The following is a 20,828-nucleotide window of genomic DNA, read 5'->3' as shown; positions in this document are numbered from 1 at the left end:
TCTGTCCTTGATGATATTTTTGGCTTTTTTGCTGCCCTTCTTGATGCCCACCAGGCCAAACTCACACATGCCTGCTGCCATTCCCGAGTCAGCTCTGCCCTGGTGGTGCTTGCAGCTTAATCCACTTTAGCAGATGCTCCTGGCACTTGCTGGACTTTCTTGGGTACCCTGATCCCTTCTTTACAACAGTTGAACGTCTCTCCTTGAAGTTCTTGATGATCCGATAAATGGCTGATTTAGGTGCCATCTCTCTAGCACCAGTATCCTCGCCTGCAAAGCCCTTTTTGTACAAAGCAATGATGGTCCTTTGGTGGCAGGGCTGGCATGCAGTTGGTTTTTTGGGACGAAGTTAATTTTCATGGTAAAGAGGGACTTTGTAATTAATTGCAATTCATCTGATAATTCTCTTCAGAACATTCTGGAGTCGATGTAAATTACCATCATAAAAACTGAAGCAGCAAACTTTATGAAAATTCATATTTGGCATGGCCATGACTGTAGTTGGTGACAAATTAAACAGGTTAGAATAATCAATTTGTCACTTTGTGTTTGACTTTCGGATGGTGCGCAGGCCGTGTCTTCTCCAGGTTGTTATTTTAATCACATTCTAAATCATTTAATGAACAGCAAAAGCCATCCCGGTGTTCTTAACATGGACTATGGCTTTTCAGAAGCCTCACTGTCCCAGCTGTGACCCGGGTGACATAGCAGTACATATGTTGTGCTTCTTGAAAGGACGCCATTTTATTTGTGAGCCATTCTGTTCTGTCATTCCTTGAGTGAGCCCTATGGACGACGTTAAAAGGTTTTCTTTGTGAATGGAGCAGGTTGTGCTGCAGTGTAAAACCACAAGGAGAACGGCGTACAATGAAAGGAGGTGACGGTGAACCGGCAGATTTGCTGTGTGCAGTATAAGGACACCGAGCGGAGACGCTCTGGACCTCCATTCTAACTTTTTCATAACACAGCCCATAATTTTAAACGACTCAGAAAATGCTTCTGTGCATTGCCCAGTGCGTGACTATGGTGTACGTGGAGTAGACTCCATGCCAGAATTTGGCTTCTTGGTTGACTTCTGCCATTTGGTATTTAAGTTTCACTTTCTTTTGGCCTTTGCACTTATTTACAACACAACTGCTGGCATTTCTCCACACCTGCCCTGCATTTTTAATATGTTTTTTCTTTCCATACCAATCATAATTTGGCCCCACGTCCCTAAAGCAGGCTAAGAGACGCCCAGAGTGGCTCTCTTAGTCTGTAATTATGTGCTACGTTTGGCACAAAAGGCTGACAGGCACATTAGTTAGTAAAACCATTTTATGAATTACCCGAAATGAAGACAATGGCAGTGGTGTGTTTGATGAACATAATCTGGAAATCCTGGTTTGTAACAAATGTAATGATTGTGTTAATTTGTGCTATTAGCCTGGTCATGCATGGCTGCCAGGGAGTCGCCCTCAGGGCTTGTCCATGACAAAACTGTATAGTGGGGCGAAATGATCCAGCAGAACTAAGCAGGGTGCTTGGGGTGCCAACTCGCTAAATCCCGTATTTAATTTCAACAAAACTCAAGCACTTCAACAGGCGTCATATTATTAACAAATAGTCTTTTCAATTAGCCATCTTGGGGCAGTGCAGAATCCTGGTCAGCGTCTAAACGAGAGACGCCATCCTCCTTATCTCAGGAGGACCGGAAGGGGCACGGCTTCCTTTGTCTCTGTGTCCTCAAGCGGTGGCCTCTCGAGGCTGTGAGGGAGGAAGGAAGTAAGACTGTTCGCACCAGCGCCCCCTCTCGTCTCAAGGTGGTTTTACTTACGTTAGGAGAACCAGGAAGCTGACCCTCTGGCACACATGCATAATAACTGATCAAGGTTATCATAGTTTTGCCTACTTGTATTAGTTTTTATTTCTATATTTTTTCTGACCTTACTTGGAGATTCAGTTTAGTTTTAGTTTTCTTTCAACATGTATTTTTAGTTTTAATTTAGTTTTTATTTTATTTGTATATCTATTAGTTTCAGTTTTAGTAATTATGGTTAAGGTTAAAGAGCTACTATGGCATTTAGTTTTGAGTCACAGTCAGACAGAACTGTACACTTAACAGGTTTGGATACGAGTTTAATGTTTGTGGAAGCTTACTGCACAAAATGTTTTTTTATCTGGACTTGTTTTTGTCTGATTAAACCCAAACATAATCAAGACCAGATAGTGAATAGGAACAATCATATAATTTTTTAAATATTTTCCATGTCATTTCTCCTGAACAAAATGTGCGCCAAATGTTGGGACTTTTTATCTTTTCCTTTTATTGCCCAAATGGGCCAATTTGTAATAAAATTTAGGTGAATTTTAAGATTTGAGTTTTTTTTACTCTAAATGTCTACAGAACACCATATATCCTGCTCCAAGACAATGTGCTTAAAATGAATGCCTTTGATATTGCATTAAAAAATCTGCTATACTGGGATTTGTTATTTTCTACCAGCCATATTGATCTCTGATTCCATCTCAGGCACATACAATTTATAGACAGAATTTTCCCACATGCAGGCCTGAAAATATGTCAAAAATCAGAAAATAGATTCTACTGTGTTCTGAGAGGTGTGACCATGAAAATCATGGGGGCTTAGGAAGAGCAGGGGTCTTAGGCTTGAATCAGTGTGCAGAGCCCACCTAGCTGTGTTGAGGGAAACAGAGAAAAACAAGCATGATGTGTGAAGGTTAGGGGCAGTGAGACTTGAATAGCCCAACATAAAGAACTGTAAACCCATAATGAGCAGAACAAGAGCAGGTAATAAGAGTATGGACAGGCACAAAATTAATGAGGAGGACAGTACCTGAGATTTAGACCAATATCTACATTATCTATACCTGTTTATCCAGAGCTGGATGGCAGGAAACCTGGAGCCTACCACAACAAGGAAGGAAAAATCCCTGGTATGCTATATGTAGGATACAGCTGATGTTAAGAACAAATAGAAAATGATATTTCTATCTCTCTCTTTTGAGAGAAAGAGAGAAAAATTGAGGCAAATATTTTAAAACATAATTCCGCTACTGGATTATTTTCACAATATCAGGTATTTTAATCTGTGAATATAAAGTAAAAAAAAGATAAATGAATAAATATAGAATAAATATAAAACCACATTAGTATGTTTAGTTTCTCCACCTGTTGGCAGACTCTCTTCGCCTACCTGCTTACCTGTAGTTCAGTGGAGACAATGCCAGCTCGGGAATTTTAGAAGGTTTGTGTCGATTCGTTGTTAAATGACTTTTTGTAAAGCAAAGTGATTGGTTAGTAACAATATGCTGATCCTGTATGATGACCCTGTCAGTCTCTAGCTCAGTGCCGTTTATTTTCAAAAAGGATTTCTCCTGTGCGAAATGGCGGGCGAGTTATTGTCAACAAAACACAGGCACCTGAGAAATAATCTGAAACGTCACTCACTCGTGATTAAAGGTAAAGGTTTTGTTGAACAGCACATTCTGATTTTAGGTGTTTGTATTACGTCTTGATACACAAGAAGTGCAATAAAAGGTGGCACAGTAAATCGCTTTCGATTTCACACTTTTTATATGCCCGTGTTCAGCTCACTCTGTCACCGCCATTGCTGTGTGAACCTCCGCCATCGATCACTGGATGGGTATATGGAGGCGGCTCGTGGAGGAGGACTTTCTGTTTTAGAGTTAAAGTTACAAGAGTTAAAGACTAATGGCAAGAATATTTATTCAAAAACGAATTATTATTTGATTTCAGTTAGTCTTTCCAGCTACAGTACTTCAATACTCTAGTTTAATTTTAGTTTTTCATTTTGGTTTTGTTAATTATTTTATTTCAGTTTACAAACATGTTTTTTTAATAAGAGTTTCAGTTTTGATTTTAGTTTTCGTTAACAGTAATAACCTACCAACCGATATCAGTGCCCGATCACATGACAACTGTGCATCAGCATCCATTATCCATATCCACTCTACACCAGAGAGCATTTTTAAAACAATTCATCAGTTTTCAAAAGTGTTATTTCAGTGTGGATGGAAAGCCAAAATGAATAAAGAGGAGCCTTTTCAAATGGATCTGTGTCTACTAAGTTGGCGTTGGTGCGAGTGGGTCAGTGGGCCATGGACTGGCATGCCTTACTCTGAATGCTGATGCGACAGACTCATTCTGGTCTCTCAAGCAGGTTTGACGATGTTATGTTATAAATTTCATTTTCAGATAACATAATAAGAGATAATCAGTGTCTTGAATTGTGTCAGAATTTGGAGAAACACAAAGTGAGCAGTGATGAATGTAGTGTGTTTAATCACTTAATGATGCTGACACACTACGTTAGTTCAGTTGAGATGGCCATACTTTGCTGCTGGTTTTCATTTGTACTCAGCAGCTGATGCTTCTCATTTCAGTGTCCAACAGCAGTCGGCCAGCTTTGATGGACTTCACTTGCCCTGACACCAGCTTTTCTACCGTTGGAATGTCCTTGAGAAATTTTTCACCATTAGCACCAACATTAGCAGGTATCATCCACGTGTGAAGGCAGAAAATGAATCTTTAGCAAAATGTTGCACTTCATGGTTTTGTATGCATGAAGCATGATGTCAACCAGCTGGAAGTAGTTTGGTGCACTGTGGCAACCAAGAACATCCTTAAATGCCTTCCATGAGATTTCATCTGACCCCAACAAGCAGATCTTTGAGCCTCTTGTCATTGCTGACGCCTCAAGATTTGTGGACAAAAAAAAAAAAAAATGCCTTCTTTAATGTTGGATTCCTTTATTTATGCCAACATCTGTCTCAAATATTGACATTCATCTCCTTCCTCGTTCATCACTTTCACAAAATGTTTCATCAGTTTTATATGAAGAGAAAGAAGAACGTGTCCTTGTTGCATTGACAAGCGGTTCATGTGCCACACTGCTTACGGGGCGACCAATTCTTTTTAACGTAAGGAGACTTTTAGCTCAGCATTCCCATTTGCAAATGAAACAACAGCACTTTGGATATCCAAGCTGCACTGCCACTCGTTTCAGGTCACCACAGATGTTAAGGGTGTAGCTGCTGTGCTGATCACTTATAATATGTGAGGAAATCACAAAATAATTGGCACTTACAATAAAAGGGTACATGACAAGGAAATGTAAATGTGGCTTTTATAATCACCAGGCCAAAATCCATACAATACACCAAAAACAGTGATCAGGAAGCAGATTCTTTGTTGTCCAGTTACACATACGAAATGTAAGAAATCTGACCAGTAAGGGGAGACCATTCAGTCCATCAAGCATGCCTTTTAGCTGATAGCTGAGTTGTCCCAATATCTCCATCCAGACTTCTTCAAAGTTGTCAAGGTTTCTGCTTTAACTCCATGACTTGCTAGATTGTTCCAGATTCCCACATCTCTCCCCGGCTTCAGTCTTAAACGCACTTCCCCTTCATTTCCACCGGTGCCCTCGAGTATGTGATTCACCATTAAGCTGAAAGACTTCTGCTGGATCTGCTTCAGTGATGCCTTTGTGGATTTTGAAGACATGGATGAGGTCCTCACTTAGTCTCCTCAGGTTGAGACTGAACAGGTTTAATTCTCCGAGTCCTCCTTCAGTCCCATGATGCACTTGGTTGCTCTCCTTTGCACAGCTTCAAGTGCTGCTATGTCTTTCTTGTAAGGTGGTGACCAGAACGGCACGCAACACTCCAGATGTGGACTCACTAGAGCTTTATATAGTCAAAGGATAACATCCCTCGATTTATATTTAACAGTTTTTACAATATAACCTAACAATTCATTTGCCTTTTTAATTAATCCTGCACATTGTTTAGATGATGATACAGCTCAGTCGTATTCAGTGCCTGAATGTAACGTTATTTGCTATGCTCGATATGAACAATGGTCGCCACAACTACTAGACCCCTCCACAACAATAGCGAGGATTCCATGTTCCTGACAGAGTTTTGGTCTTAGGCTTACCTTCAAGTCTTCAATGTGTCCAATTATCGACTGTGGTATTTGACTGTTTATTCGGTGTTGCTGACCGAAACTGCATTATGACCCCACCATTTTACACCTCCTCTTTCCTTCACTTCAAAGTAAGCCTCCCGATAAAATGAAAAGGCAAAAACAGCGTAGCTGCGACCAACACAAACGCTCTCAAAGGCCTACAAACTCACATCTACATCATGCCAGACCAACCAGCACAAGCGAGATGCCTTAGAACAACAAAGACAACGTGTGACAAACCACAGAACGACATTATCTGAAGATCAGCGGCAGCAAGTCTCACACCTCGACGGTGAACGAAAAAAGAATTACATGCATAACCTTTCTGAGGAGCAGCAGCAAACTTCCAGACAACAAGAAATGACATAAAGACAACAGGGATTCCCTAACACGGACAACTCAAAACAAAATATTACGACGTAGGCAATTCCCTGTTCATTTAGCATATTGTAAGAATGTCACCAAGTCACAGGGACAAACGTTTAATAATGTCGGAGTTTATTTGCCAGTCCCTGTTGCCAGGCCTGTTGTACACGACATTTTCAGAGTTACATTGACACCCAGCTTAAATGTACAGGTACTTACGGGTTAAACACAGAGGAATATTTTTGTTGTTTATGCAACAAAATGCGTTTTATGACTATAATTATAGACGTTGGTATGCTATATTACCTGACGGCCACACTTCACAAATAGCGACTTACATGTGCCCTGTGTTTCCCTTCCCTTCCAATATGTTCTGCTAACCTGTTCATATATAATATTCATGATGTTGTATATGCATTTAATTATCATTTTTATCATGGCTCCACAATCCGTACTAACCCCTACTTTCTCTGCTGTTCGTTTTCCGGGTTTCTGCGCCACCACCACCTGATCTAAGCACTGTGCTGTCTCTACATTGATGGATTGAAGGCAGGAGGTCCACATGACTATCATCGTCTAATATCTTCCACGTGAAGCCTGAAAACCACGAGGACTGATTGAGATCATTTATGTTAGGGGAAATTGTTTTTGTTTTCTCTGTCTTCCTTGGCTGTCAGACCTTACTTTAATCTTTGTTAATTAGTATTGCCTAATTTTTTCTTCATCTTGTAAAGCACTATGAGCTACATCATTTGTATGAAAACATGCTATAGAAATAATGTTATTGTTGTTGTGACTATAATAACATCCCATACTAATCATGAGACTCTTATAATATGGAATCCTCTCTCAAGTCACTACTTATTAAAATAATCTCCTTTCTTAGTGTAACTATGTGATGTTCTTCTCTCCCTCATCATCATATCATTAACGCTTTTATTCTTGCAAACATTTTTCTCAAACACGATTTGCTACTAAATTATTAAGTTTTTAGGTACTAACTTACTTTGTCACCAATAACGCAGTATAATACTTAGCAGAAATGCAGCAATTAGCAATCAACCACCATAAAATACCTGACTGTGTCATGAGATTCTTAGGAAATGGCACTGCCTCTGGCCCTTGGCTGTCATGTCTCTGAGATTTCTATTTTACCAAGATCAGGTGAATATTTTCAATTCTGCTACAGTTTTCAGCTATCGCAAAAGTGGATCAGCAGAAGGTGGAAAGCTGTTTCAAAAAACAGGAAAGTGGTTGTACCTCTAAATTTCCTTACAGCTTTTACTGAAGAATACATCCAGCAAAACAAGTTGAAACGATCCCCTGTAATTTTTGTTATCAGTTTATTGTCGTGTGTATGTAATACTTAGAGTGCAGATATTTCTTACCCGCATGTCTCCTCAGTGCATAGTGTTTTTGATAGCACATATTTATTGCAATATTTTTAATTATGACTGGTTGATCAGTAACCTTACAACTTATAGACAGAAATTGTCTCTGAATCAACTGGTGGGAGTACCAGTGGTCCAGGAGGTAGGACTGTGCAGGATGGCTGCAGTCACCAATCCACAGTTCAGCATCTAAATGGACCAGCACTACACGTCTTTAATGCTTTTCGTGTCATTGGTACCAGCTGTGGACATAATGAAGAAAACCTGAGATGAAATCAAGAATGCTTGTAGTGCATTACACCCTTCCACACCTTTTTTCCAAGTGAAGTATTTGACTCAGCTGTGTTTGATTAGTTTAACCAAATAAACAGGTCTAGAAACTTGAAATGTGACAACTATGATTTATGGCTGTCACTGCGAATTGAGCAACCTCTTCTCATGACTCTGCAATGCCAGAAGACCTTTAGTAGTATCAAAAAAAAAAAAGACTTTGTTGTCAAAACAAATTTGCAAAACAAATTCCAGGGAAACAAATTTATTGCCAAAATGAAATATGTAATTGTTCCTGATATTCAAGTAACAGCAAAATAGCTCCATCAATAAAATTAAAAATCTAGTCATATGTTATAATTACATTTGTTGCTTACAACAGTAGAATCGGGCCAAGAGTATGTGTTCCGAGAGGATCAGATGCATGCTTCTTTACTCAGGGACCAGTTGATCTTTAAGTATTATTAATGCTGGTCAATAAAGTGTGCTATCGTGGTATTTTCCTCTGCTTACCCTTTACCTTGGGGTAAGTGTACTCATCAGATTCATTACTGGGTTAGTCTGCTGTCGCACCTTAAGATTAAATACACACATACATAGATATACGCAGACACACAGAAACTCAACAATGTCCTATGAGTGACACGCACACAGCTGGTTAACCTCGGGCACTTTAAACCACACAAGTGCTATAAGAATAACACAACTTGTTACTCTCTTAGCACTTCAAGAGACTAACTTATTATCGGCACGAACAACATACAATGTTTTAAAGATATCTCAGTCCTCAATATTACTTTTGGTCTCCAAGAATACATTTAAACATACAAAGGCTCAGCACTCTTGACTATCGGCCATTTATCAGCCCAGAATGCCTTACTTTACATCCTGTTCCCAACTATTGAGTGGAGCTCTCACCCTCAGCCTTAATAAACCTCACAGCGTATGGCAAACCTCTGGCTGCACCAGAGGCTCAAAGAAATCTACCTTATTATTTCAGTCACTCTATAGACATGAAGGCAAAGTATAGAAAGTTAAAAGCAGCATGGTGTTTATTACAGGAATAATAATAATACCAGTGGGACAATGAATGATAGAAAATAGGACTGATAGTAAAGTCTGGATATATATATATAGTCTATAGAATAAGCTTAAGAAAAAGTAAAGATGACAAGGATGAATGTTGCAGGCGGCTTGTGATCTCGCACTCATAGCTGTTCATGAGATGCTTTTCAGATGATCAGATGGAAACAGCATCACATTGACGTCGCTCTGTTCTCTTCTCCTGAAGTCTTCATACCTTCTTCTTCCTCCCTCCTATGTTGCTCTTCAGACGAGGCATATTTATTATAAAATTCTACCAGGTGGGTTTTGCAAGATGTGATTGTTAGATATTCTGATTGACTGGCTGTCAATATGATGAATAAATTCCCTGTCCATTTTCCCAAACAATAAAACCTTTTTGATGTTGCTTAGTACCTACTGGCATGTCTTCCTTTCCCAGGCCGTAAACCAGTTTAGCTACTTGTTGTCTCAGATGCACAACTATAACGTAATCGATAGCCTGAGGCACCGGCATGTCTTCCTTTCTTTGCTGTTGTAAAAGTAAGGCAAAACTGGGAAAAGGATATGATTTGATGTGTCCTGAATTTAGTTCATCTGTTGTTGTCTTGAGCAAAATATATTGAAAATATAGAACACAATTTACAGATTTTGTACCCCACAACAAAAGTGTTGTAGAAACAAAAAGGCGATTGACATCTAAAAAACCTCAGAAATTCCAGAAAGTCCAAGTCTGTAGCAACACGTTCCTGTGACGGACAACAGTCCCAGAAACAGCAACAAGTGTATGGTTCAACTTGTGGAAACTCTCAAAATGATTCTGGAATGGTAGCCATGTCAGGTGATTGACAAAGTGGTCATCTAACAGGTCCCACCGAACATAAGCAGGCTTTGGCAATCCTCATATATATATATTGTAAACAAGCGCTTTATAGCGCCCGACCCGGCATAGAATAGGCAGAGGCACGTGTTCACACTCAAAGGTTTTTATTTCTTTTTTCTTCAGCCGTGTGACACGTCTTCCCCGTGCCACACAGCCCAAACACAGTCCCAAGCACCAAACCAAGCACCAAACCAACACAAAACCAAACTTTCCTGCTCCACCACTCCTCCCAGGCAACCTCGTCCTCTTCCTCCCGATTCTGGCCTCGATTGCTGGGAGGCAGGCCCTTTTATGCCCCACCCGGAAGTGATCCAGGTGCCTGACCAGCTGGTCTTAATTGCACCTCCGGGTGGGGCTGATAAACCGTCCAGTGTGGTGGCTGGAACTCTGCAGCACCCCCTAGCGGCCACCCCATCTCCCAACCGGGCTGCTGTGGTGGACTCCATGTCCCATGGAGCCACGGGGGAGATTGAGGAGGAATCCAGTGCCAGGAGACTGCCCCAAGCGCCCGGGGAGGTATTGCAAAGTCCATGATGGCTCCCCCGGGACGTATGCATCAGAGGCGTCCCGGCCGGGCATGGGACCCGGCTGTCCGTCACATGGCCCCTCCCTCAGATGAGGCTTGTGGGGCTCATCGGCCTGCCCGAGGGCCGGTCTTCTCCAGGATGGGGAGTCGGCATTCCTGGTTCCGCGGCTGCGCCCTGTAAAAACAGAATAAACAGGTCTGGGGGCGTTGCCCCGATGTCCCTCGGGACAAGCCCGCCAGACATGGCCACCGCGGCCACAGTCATAACACCGCCGACTCCCTCCAGTACGGCCCCTCTGCATGCGGAAGCAGGCAGGGAACATCTGCCCCTTCCCCTCCGAGGAGGGCTTGTGACGGTTCCGCCCCTGCAGTGCAGCCCTCCTTCGGCTCCAAGCCGTCAGGCATACACTGCTCTATGTACGGGTTTCCGGTTTCCTCTTCCGGTTCCCCCTTTTCCTTTGGGTCGCACTGGCGGTCTGAGTCCCCCTATGAGAAAAGGAGGGACCCCGCACCGCCTGCGTCCCTTTGGACTGCCGCAAGACTGGCGCTAGCGGTCGGGCGGGGTTGTTTGGCAGCGGTTTCCACCTGCTGCCTCCCCACGCCGTCCGCCTTGCTGTCAGTCATCACAGCAGCCTCTCGTGTGGTGGGCGGGTCCGCCTGACAGGCAGTACTAAGCAACACTGCTGCCGTCGCGTCCCGCCCCCATTTCTTCACAATATATATATAGCAAAATACCCGCGCTTGGCAGCAGAGAAGTAAAAAGAAAAGGAAACATTTTAATAATAATGTAACATGACTGATAACATAATTGTTTTGTCATTGTCATGAGTGTTGCTGGCATATATATATATATATATATATATATATATATATATACATACATACATGTGTACATATATACACAGACACATATACTATGGGGTGCCAAACAGGCAAATACATTGATTTTCTGAATATATAAAGTCGGCGTCAGAATATATAAAGTCAAAACTTTTTTCTGAATATATAAATTCAAAACTTGAATATATAAAGTCAGCGTCAGAATATATAAAGTCATCGCTGGAATATATAAAGTGAAAACCTGAATATATAAAGTCTAGTTAGATTTAGTCATCATTGCATAACTTTTTCTTTACCATAGAAATTTAAAGACTAAATTCAACTTCCATTCCTACCAAAGATATTTCTGGCGACTAAATAGAATCTACTTATATCCAAATTCAAGCTATTGAGCCGTTGCCTGCCTGCCTGCCTGAATAAGTCACCCTCGCTTCGCTCTTACTTTTTTACGTTCATTTAATTATGTCTAGTGGCGGAAAATTTATAAAATGGAAGGAGGATTACACTGAGTATGGCTTTACCAAAACAATTATTGATGGCGAATCGATTATTCATAAAGCTTGAATTGGTGATCTGTTTTTCTGTGTTAACCTCATATTTTTTCATACTTCTTCTCAAACCAAGGTGGTGCGAGGGTAAAATGAATCGTGAAGCGCTGATCAATGTAATCGGTGTACCAGGAAATCATGCATTGACAGAAGTTACCCTTTGCTTGGAATTGAAAGTGTGATTAAATGCGTGATTTTTTAACGCGTTATGGAGTACATGCATCAAAGCTTCTCAGCTATGCTTGTGCTAAGAAAAGGAAAGATTTTAAAAATAACGTAACACGATTGTCAATGTGACCTTTTGTAAGTAGTGCCTGGAGGATTCAGTGTGGAGAAACTCTAGAGACAGCGTGTGGATTAACTTGTGGATTTTTCTGTGAGTATTTGGTAGCAGCGTCACAAAGTCACTTCTGTAAGTCTGCGTTAGCTGCGGAGTGAAATGAGGTGAATGGGAGGGGAGATGATGACGTGACTCCCCCACCCGCCTTAACTGTCAATCCCCCACAAACACAGTCTCGGAATTTGCATAAGCACAGCCCTTCACCTACAATTTTAACTTAGTTACAAAGTGATCAAAACTCTCGTTTATATCCTGCGTCCTCTCATTAAACTTGTATCCCGCATTAGCCGTGGGCATGAGAAACACCAGCGGCAGCCTGTCTATGAACTTAATTTAAACTTTAGGTTTACACCGTGCTTTGTTTCCAAAGTAGCAGCACTCATGAATATGGTAGTATATGTCACTCGCTCGCTTCTTATTGTTTCGCTGCCTTCTCAATTATATAATGCATGTTTTCTTCAGCGCTTTTTGAAGCGCTTCCTGGTTTTCTACGTACTGCGCTGACAGTCAGTTCACGTGATTACGTGGGAGGCGTGATGATGTCACACGAAACTCCGCCCCCCACGGCTTTCGAGCTCAACTCCATTACAGTATATGGAGAAAAATACCTTCCAGTTATGACCGTTACGCGTAGAATTTCGAAATGAAACCTGCCCAACTTTTGTAAGTAAGCTGTAAGGAATGAGCTGCCAAATTTCAGCCTTCTACCTACATGGGAAGTTGGAGAATTAGTGACGAGTCAGTCAGTCAGTCAGTGAGTCAGTCAGTCAGTGAGGGCTTTGCCTTTTATTAGTATACAGTATATATATATATATATATATATATATATATATATATATATATATATATATATACACACAGGGAGAGAGAGAGAGTATAGAGTATAGAGAAGGCTGTACGAGTCAGGGACGGATGCCAAGTCCAAGGTACCCTGGGTCTGGCATACTGCTGCCTTACAGAAACAACTTGCCAATGCTTGCTTCTATTTATAGGATATCAAACAGGATATAGTAGCTTCATTGTGTACTAGCAAATCGTGCTTGTGAAAATTTTTGGAAGAATAAAAGAGTTAATGAAATGATGATGAGGGAAAGAAGAGTATCACACACTACAGTAAGAAAGATTATTTTAATAAGTAGAGGACTCCATATTAGAATAGTCACATGATTCGCATGGGATGTCATTATAGTCGCTTACAACAGCAGGAATATTTACAATACAAAGTGTAACAGGTTATCAGAGCCTATTAGATATGAAGGGAAACACAGGAAACATGTAAGTCAGTATGTGTGAAGTGTGGCCGTCAGGTAATGTAGCATACCAACATCTATAATAATTGTCGGAAAATGAAATTTGTTGCATAAACGTTATAGTCAGCGAAAATATTCCACTGTGTGTAACTTGCAAGTACCTGTACATTTAACCTGGATTTCGATGTAACTCTGGAAACTGTAGTGTACAACTGGCCATGGGTAAAAACAGGGCCTGGCAAATAAACTCTGACATTATTAAATGTTTGTCCTTGTGACTTGGTGACAGTCTTACAATAAGCTAAATTAACAGGGAATTGCCTATGCTGTAATATCTCGTTTTGAGTTGTCAGTGTTATGGAATTTCTGTCGTAATGTTTGCTGCTTGCTACCGCTGATCTTTGGCTAATGTCGCTCTGTGGTTTGTCTTACGTTGTCTTTGTTGTTCTAAGGTATCTCGCCTGTGCTGGCTGGTCTGGTGTGATGTCGATGTTTCTGCTTCTGTGCACTGGTCTGAGTATGTAGGCCGGTGAGAGCGTTTGGGTTGGCTGCAGCTATGCTGTATGTGCCATTTTATCCCAAGGCTTACCTTGAAGTGAAGGAAAGAGGATGTGTAAAATGGTGGGGTCATAATACAGTTTTGGTCAGTAACAAAGTAGGCACCAAATAAACAGTCAAATACCACAGTCGATAACTGATCACATTGAAGAATTGAAGACTTCAAGATAAGCCTAAGAACAAAACTCTGCCAGGAACACAGATTCCTTGCTGTTGTTGTGGAGGGATTATAGCAGTTGTGGCAACTGTTGTTTATATCGAGCACGGAAGGACACAAGCGAAATAATAGAAGGAATAAGTCAAACTTACTGCACAAATTGACACAGCAATATGTTTTCTGAGGTTTTCACAGCAGTAACAGGGTCTACTAAGGAGTTACTGAGCGATTAGGAAATTGTAGGCTGCTACTCAGATTAAATAAATAGGCTAAAATCATCAAATAAATCACCAGGAACCAAAAATATTTATCTCCAAGTGCTTAAGGAGGTTAGTGAGTACAGATATAAACCTTTGATGCATATCTTTAGGTTGTCACTTTGCACTGTAAGAGTTCAGAAGCACTGGACAATAGCAGATCATGTATATCCAAGTAACTACAGGCTAGTAAGATTAGTGTACATCACTCAAGTAAATTAATGGAAGGAATTATTAAGAAAATGATTGAGCAACACCTGGCAAGAACAGGAGTTTTACTGGACAGTCAACATGGACTCAGATGAGGGAGGTCATATTTTACTGGCATGAGGAAGCAACAAAAGGATATGATCAGAGTGGAGTGTATCATGTTACTTATCTGGACTTTCAGAAAGCATTTGATGAGTTGCCACATAAAAGGCTGGGCATCCAACTAAAAGAAGTGGCAGTTCAGGGTGATGTTTGTAGATGGGTGCAGAACTGGCTCAGACACAGAAAGCAGATGGTGATGGCGTGGGGAACCTCATCAGAACTGGGTGATGTTAAGAGTGGTGACCAGCAGGGGGCAGTGCTGGAGCCGCTGCTGTTTTCAATAAATACAAATAAATTACAAATTACATCTAAGTAACAAGCTGGTTAGGTTTGCAGACCAAGCTGGATGGATTGACAGAGAATTGAGAATCCACTGAATCATCACAGAGGGACTTGGGTAGCACGCAGGCTTGGGCATATGAAATGTAATTATCAGTAAATGTAAATATTACACGAAGAAAGTAAAAATGGGTGGTCTGAAAATCAAAAGTCCACCTAATGAGAAGGATTTAGGAGTCACAGTGGACTTGACACAATGAACTGCCAGACAAGCCATGAAGAAGGCTAACAGAATGTCAGGTTATATAGCGCCTTGACGTGTGGAGTACAAGTCACAGGAGGTTCAGCTCAGGCTTTATAACACACTGGTGAGGCCTCATCTGGAGTCCTGGGTGCAGTTTGGGTCTCCAGGCTACAAAAAGGACATAACAGCACAAGAGAAGGTCCAGAGAAGAGCGACCAGGCTGATTCAGGGCTACAGGGCATGAATTACGAGGAAAGATTAAAAGAGCTGAGTCTTTACAGTTTAAACAAAAGAAGATTAAGAGGTGATATGATTGGAGTGTTTAAGATTATGAAGAATTAGTCCAGTGGGCTGAGACAGTGACTTTAAAACGAGTTCATCAAGAATATGGGGACACAGTTGGAAACTTGTTAAGCGTCAATTTCACACAAACATTAGGAGGTTTTTTTTTTTCACACAGAGAACCACCAACACTTGGAATAAGAGACCAGGTAGTGTGGAGGACTTTAGGGACTTTCAAAACTCAACTTGATGTTGTTATATAAGGAGATTTAAGTGGACAGGACTGGCGAGCTTTACTGGGCTGAAAGGCCTGATCTCGTGCAGATTGTTCTTATGTTCTATGTGTGCATTCAGTAATAAAACACAAATGCAATAAAAGCCATCAATAACACACCCACAAACAGCACAACCGGAGCTGCCTTCCATATTAAAATTCATGGTCACTTTAATTCCTGAGTTTGTCCTTGCTAAAGCCAAATGAATGCTGCAGCGCTGGCTCTTGGTGACACAAAACGCGCAGCTGCTGAAGGTGACAGCCGAGTGCTGCGCCCCAAATATCCAGTGCTGTGCCAGCAGAGAGGCGCACCTGAGTGACTATAGCACAATGACATTTACATTTTGGATGTAAAAAAATAAAGATAAGGAATGTAATAAAGTTAATATAAGGACAATTTGTAAACCCCATTTCATTCCTCCTTATGTCTCTTTTGGGAATTCAATCTTTTCTACTACATATTGGATTTTATTTTTTTTTTATTGACAGTTCCTGAAAGGTACTGCATTACAATTAAGTTTGAAGAGATATAATTTAAAATGTCAAGTTCCAACCATCCATCCATCTATTATCCTACCTGCTATATCCTAACTACAGGGCCGCGGGTGTCTGCTGGAGCCAATCCCAGCCAACACAGGGCGCAAGGCAGGAACAAACCTTGGGCAGGGTGCCAGCCTACCACAGGGCACACACACACACACACACACACACACACACACTATGGACAATTTAGGATCGCATGTCTTTGGACTGTGGGAGGAAACCGGAGTACCAGGAGGAAACCCACACAGACACGGGGAGAACATGCAGACTCCACGCAGGGAGGACCCGGGAAGCGAACCCTTAAGGGTCTCCTAACTGCGAGGCAGCAGCGCTACTCACTGCACCGCCGCCCTTAAGTCTAATTAATTAAAATAATGACTTTTGAATCTTAAAGAGGAGCAGGATGAATGCTATCGTGACCTGGAGCTCCATATTGGTCATGACGTTAATCTGCATCCTGCCCTGCAAGCGGGTCCTCCAATGGCCATGTATAGGAAAATGTATTCTTATGATTGGTAATTTCTATGTATTAGAAAAGTATTATAAACACATAATAAAATGTAGTGTCTACTTTTCTCAAGTGTTAAGATGTAAGAGTTAGGAGTTAACATGCTCTTGCCTATATATTTTATTACCCTGTATAAGCCACAGACCACCATTATCTCTCAAGTTCAAGTCTGGATGTACAGGATGCCGAGAAGAGACCGGACCCCTTGATAAGGAGGGGAGTGTAAACTCTTGGGTTGTAAGTAATTGCTGATTGCTGGGAAAGAAAGGGGGGATGCAGGTAGGGATTGTCAGTCAGAAATGATGAAGAGCGAAGAGCTTGACACCCACCCAGCCGAGAGATACGGTAGATTAGTTAGGGGCAGGACAAGAGCAATGGAATGCTAGAAGTCAGATGAGGAAGAATAATGGCTGAAACAAAAGAATTGTAATAAAAGGAAAAGTGTGCCCATTGCTCCATCTTAAGGGAGTCTGTATGTGTGCTGTACAATAAAGCTCAACTCTGCTGACTGTTCGGAAGTCTCCGAGTGCCTTCATTGGGGCTGACGGCGCCCCTGTCAGCCTCTGTCAACACTTGCAGGGAATAGTCAGGGGTTGGTGGCAAGATTGGCACTCCAGCCACCGTAGAAAACCTCCCACTGTGCCGTGTGGTGCTGAGGTGTCACCCATTGCACGGCTGCACTCGATGTGTGGTGGGTCTGCTCCCAATCTGGGGCTCGTAAAAGGTGGACGTCTTCAATAAGACGCTCCTCACAAGGTGCTATTCTCCCTGGAAATTAAACGGGGCTCACTTTGGTGCCCCAACTCTTTCTCTTTCTTGGAAATTGCACTTAAAAAATAATGGCATTAGGATTTGAATTTATTATGCAAATTTGTATTTTTTATTTTACGCAAACAAGAAAGAATTTTAATTATGCAGTGGTTTATGTTCATATTCCAGATTTTTAGTGGAGTTTTATTGCACATTATAGACAGACTGTCATTCTGTATTTCTCAATGCTGACCGCCAGTTACTTTCTGCCTGAGCATTGAAACAATTAAAAATGGAGCCTCACCTTTCACATCGAGTCCCCATGCACACCTCTGCCTCTGCTTCGTTGGCACCCTCATTAGCCATATACGTTACGAGAGGGGAATGTGCATTGCAATTTATAATACTGTAAATGAATCATTATCAGCACATCATTACTTTAAAAACTATGATGAGAAACTTAACACAAACCAGGACTGGGCTCAGAATTATATTTTTTACTCTTTCTGAAATCAGAGCAGGAAACGTTTTAAAATGGCATTCCAGCCCTCGTGGGTCCGTGAGGTTGTTTTTAAAGTTTAACTGATAATTTAAAAAACAAAAACTTTTTGACTAAGTCCACCTACTTTACCCAGAGGACTAGTTAAATCAGCACTTACAATTCTGTTTGAAAAATAAAACCAAACTAATAGGAAACATTTAACTGGAAAATAAAACCACAAAGAAGTTTAGTCTGCCACTCTGATCTGCTCACCAGACTCTAATGAGTAATTCCTGCTACACGCCTTAAAACAGCCAAACCAACAGAAATCTGACGGGATGATGCCATTTGTACAAATTTCACAATACATTTAAGAGATGATATGCAAAGCAGTCAGAAAGTAAATCAAGAAATTTACTTTCTTTTTTCTCTCATGGGTTTCTGTTGAAGTTTATGATTAAGCGCTCAGTCAGCTGTCAATCGCCGGTGGCGACTTCATGATGATGGGATACACAAATGCAAAGATTTGTTTCTTTCCATCATTTCAGCACAGTCATGCATAACAATATTAGCACAGCGTGGACGAGAACAGGCCATTCAGCTCAACAAGCTCACTAATCCTACTCACCGAGAATCTCCTAAAGAACGAGCGGAGGTCTGAAGGTCCCTAAAGTCCTGCTTTCTACCACACTACTTAGTGATGTGTTTCATGTGTCCGTGGTTCTTTGTGTGAAGAAAAAACTTCTAACATTTGTGCCAAATATGCTTTTTACAAGTGTCCCCCACGGTGTCTCCGTGTTCTTGATCAAAAACTCCTTTCAAGAGGAAGTTCTACAAAAATGAATGTTTGTAACACAGGCAGACACCTCTGTGTGTAGCTCTGAGCAGAAAGAGCATCCACCTTAATAAAAGGACTGTCTGTCTGTCTGTGTGTCCGTCTGGCTGCTATGTCTCTGTCATTACAAAGATGGCAGATCACAAATAGTAACACTTCTTTTACAAATCCCATGCCAAATGGCATACAGCAGAGTCATAAGCAATGAATGGTGCACAGCAAACGTTAAGGTCTGCGTTCGTTAGTTAGATTTCCGCTTGTCTTAGATGGTTAGCACAACTAGCATGGCGATAAAACAGAAACTGAAGTGAATGAGCATGAGGGACATAATCCTAGATACCCCATCAGATTGTAATTAATAAAAAATAATAATAAATTGTATTTATAAATGCTCCTTTCTTATGCTCAAGGCACTTCAATTATAATTGTAGGTTTGGATGTTGGTGGCCCGGTTAGGTGGCTTAGTCTTATATACACATCAGGCAAAAAAGCCTTCGCCTCTGTGATTGTAAAGACGATCACCAACTGCCCCATTTTTATTTTTTGCATTTTATTGATTTTATTAAAATCAAATAACAATCCATACAAACAAGTCAAGTTTTACAAAACTAGGTCCGAAACAAATCAACTCCCACCCATGAGAAAGAGAGCTGGGCCAACAGAGTAAAATTTTAAACTAGTAAAAATAAGTAAATAGATAAATTAATAAATGAATAAAAATAAATAGAATACAAAAGGGTGGAGAGAAAATCTGCTTCCTCAATTTAAATGCTTATTCTAAAATGTTATTGATGAGATCCTGCCAGGTCTTGAAAAAAGTTTTGTACAGATCATCTAAGTGAGAATTTGATTATTTCCAATTTCGAGTAGTAGATAACCCTGCGGTGGGCTGGCACCCTGCCCGGGGTTTGTTTCCTGCCTTGCGCCCTGTGTTGGCTGGGATTGGCTCCAGCAGACTCCCCGTGACCCTTTGTTAGGATATAGCAGGTTGGATAATGAATGGATGGATGGATGGATGGATGGAAGTAGTATATAACATCAGTTACCCACTGACTTCACAGAGCAGAGTTAGGATTCTTCCAGTTGAGCGAGATACGTCTACGAGCTCATAATGAAATAAAGGCCATTACAGTTTGTTTGTCCTTCTCCACTTTGAGCCCCTCTGTGAGCCCCCCAAACACAGCTGATAGTGGATTAGGAGGGATTGGGACCCCAAGGCTGCCTGATAGACATTTAAAGACTTTGGTCCAAAATGAAGTTCATTTGGCGCACGCTGCTCAGAACATGTGGCCCAGTGAGGCTGGAGCTCGATTGCAGCGTTCGCAGCTTGGATTTTGCCCAGGAATCATTTTGAACAATTTTAAACGAGAGAGATGCACTCGATATATAATTTTAAGTTGAATAATTGTATGCTTTGTGCATATGGAGCTCGAGTGAATTCTGTGCCCCTTCAGATGAATCAGAGACTCTCTCCTTTTAGGTTTCTCACACATTCATTGCTTTAGTATGAGCTTATCATTTACTTAGTGAGCCTCATTTAAATGATGTCCTTGAAGGTTTGCTAGTGCTGCATTGATCTTCACGGACATTTGGAAAATAACAGTTAAAAAGAATCCATACTTACTTACATCCTCATTGGATGGTCTACATGTCAGCATTAATGCATTATTTTCTTTTCTAGTCAAAATGGAAAAAATATTTGATTAGAACAGAACAAGAACTGACTGCATGGCTAGACATTACCATCCGATGGAAATGGAAGCTTCAGGAGGAAGAGGAGGAGGAGGTTAGGAGCGTGACCTGATATAGTGTAGTGTGTTGGAAATTGAGGGTGTCCTTCTAATAAGAAAACAGGGAATCCCCGTTCATCCCGAGCC

The sequence above is a fragment of the Polypterus senegalus genome, chromosome 16 (genome assembly GCF_016835505.1).
Source record: "Polypterus senegalus isolate Bchr_013 chromosome 16, ASM1683550v1, whole genome shotgun sequence".
Classification (NCBI taxonomy): domain Eukaryota; kingdom Metazoa; phylum Chordata; class Cladistia; order Polypteriformes; family Polypteridae; genus Polypterus; species Polypterus senegalus.
Note: the sequence above shows the minus strand (reverse complement) of the source record.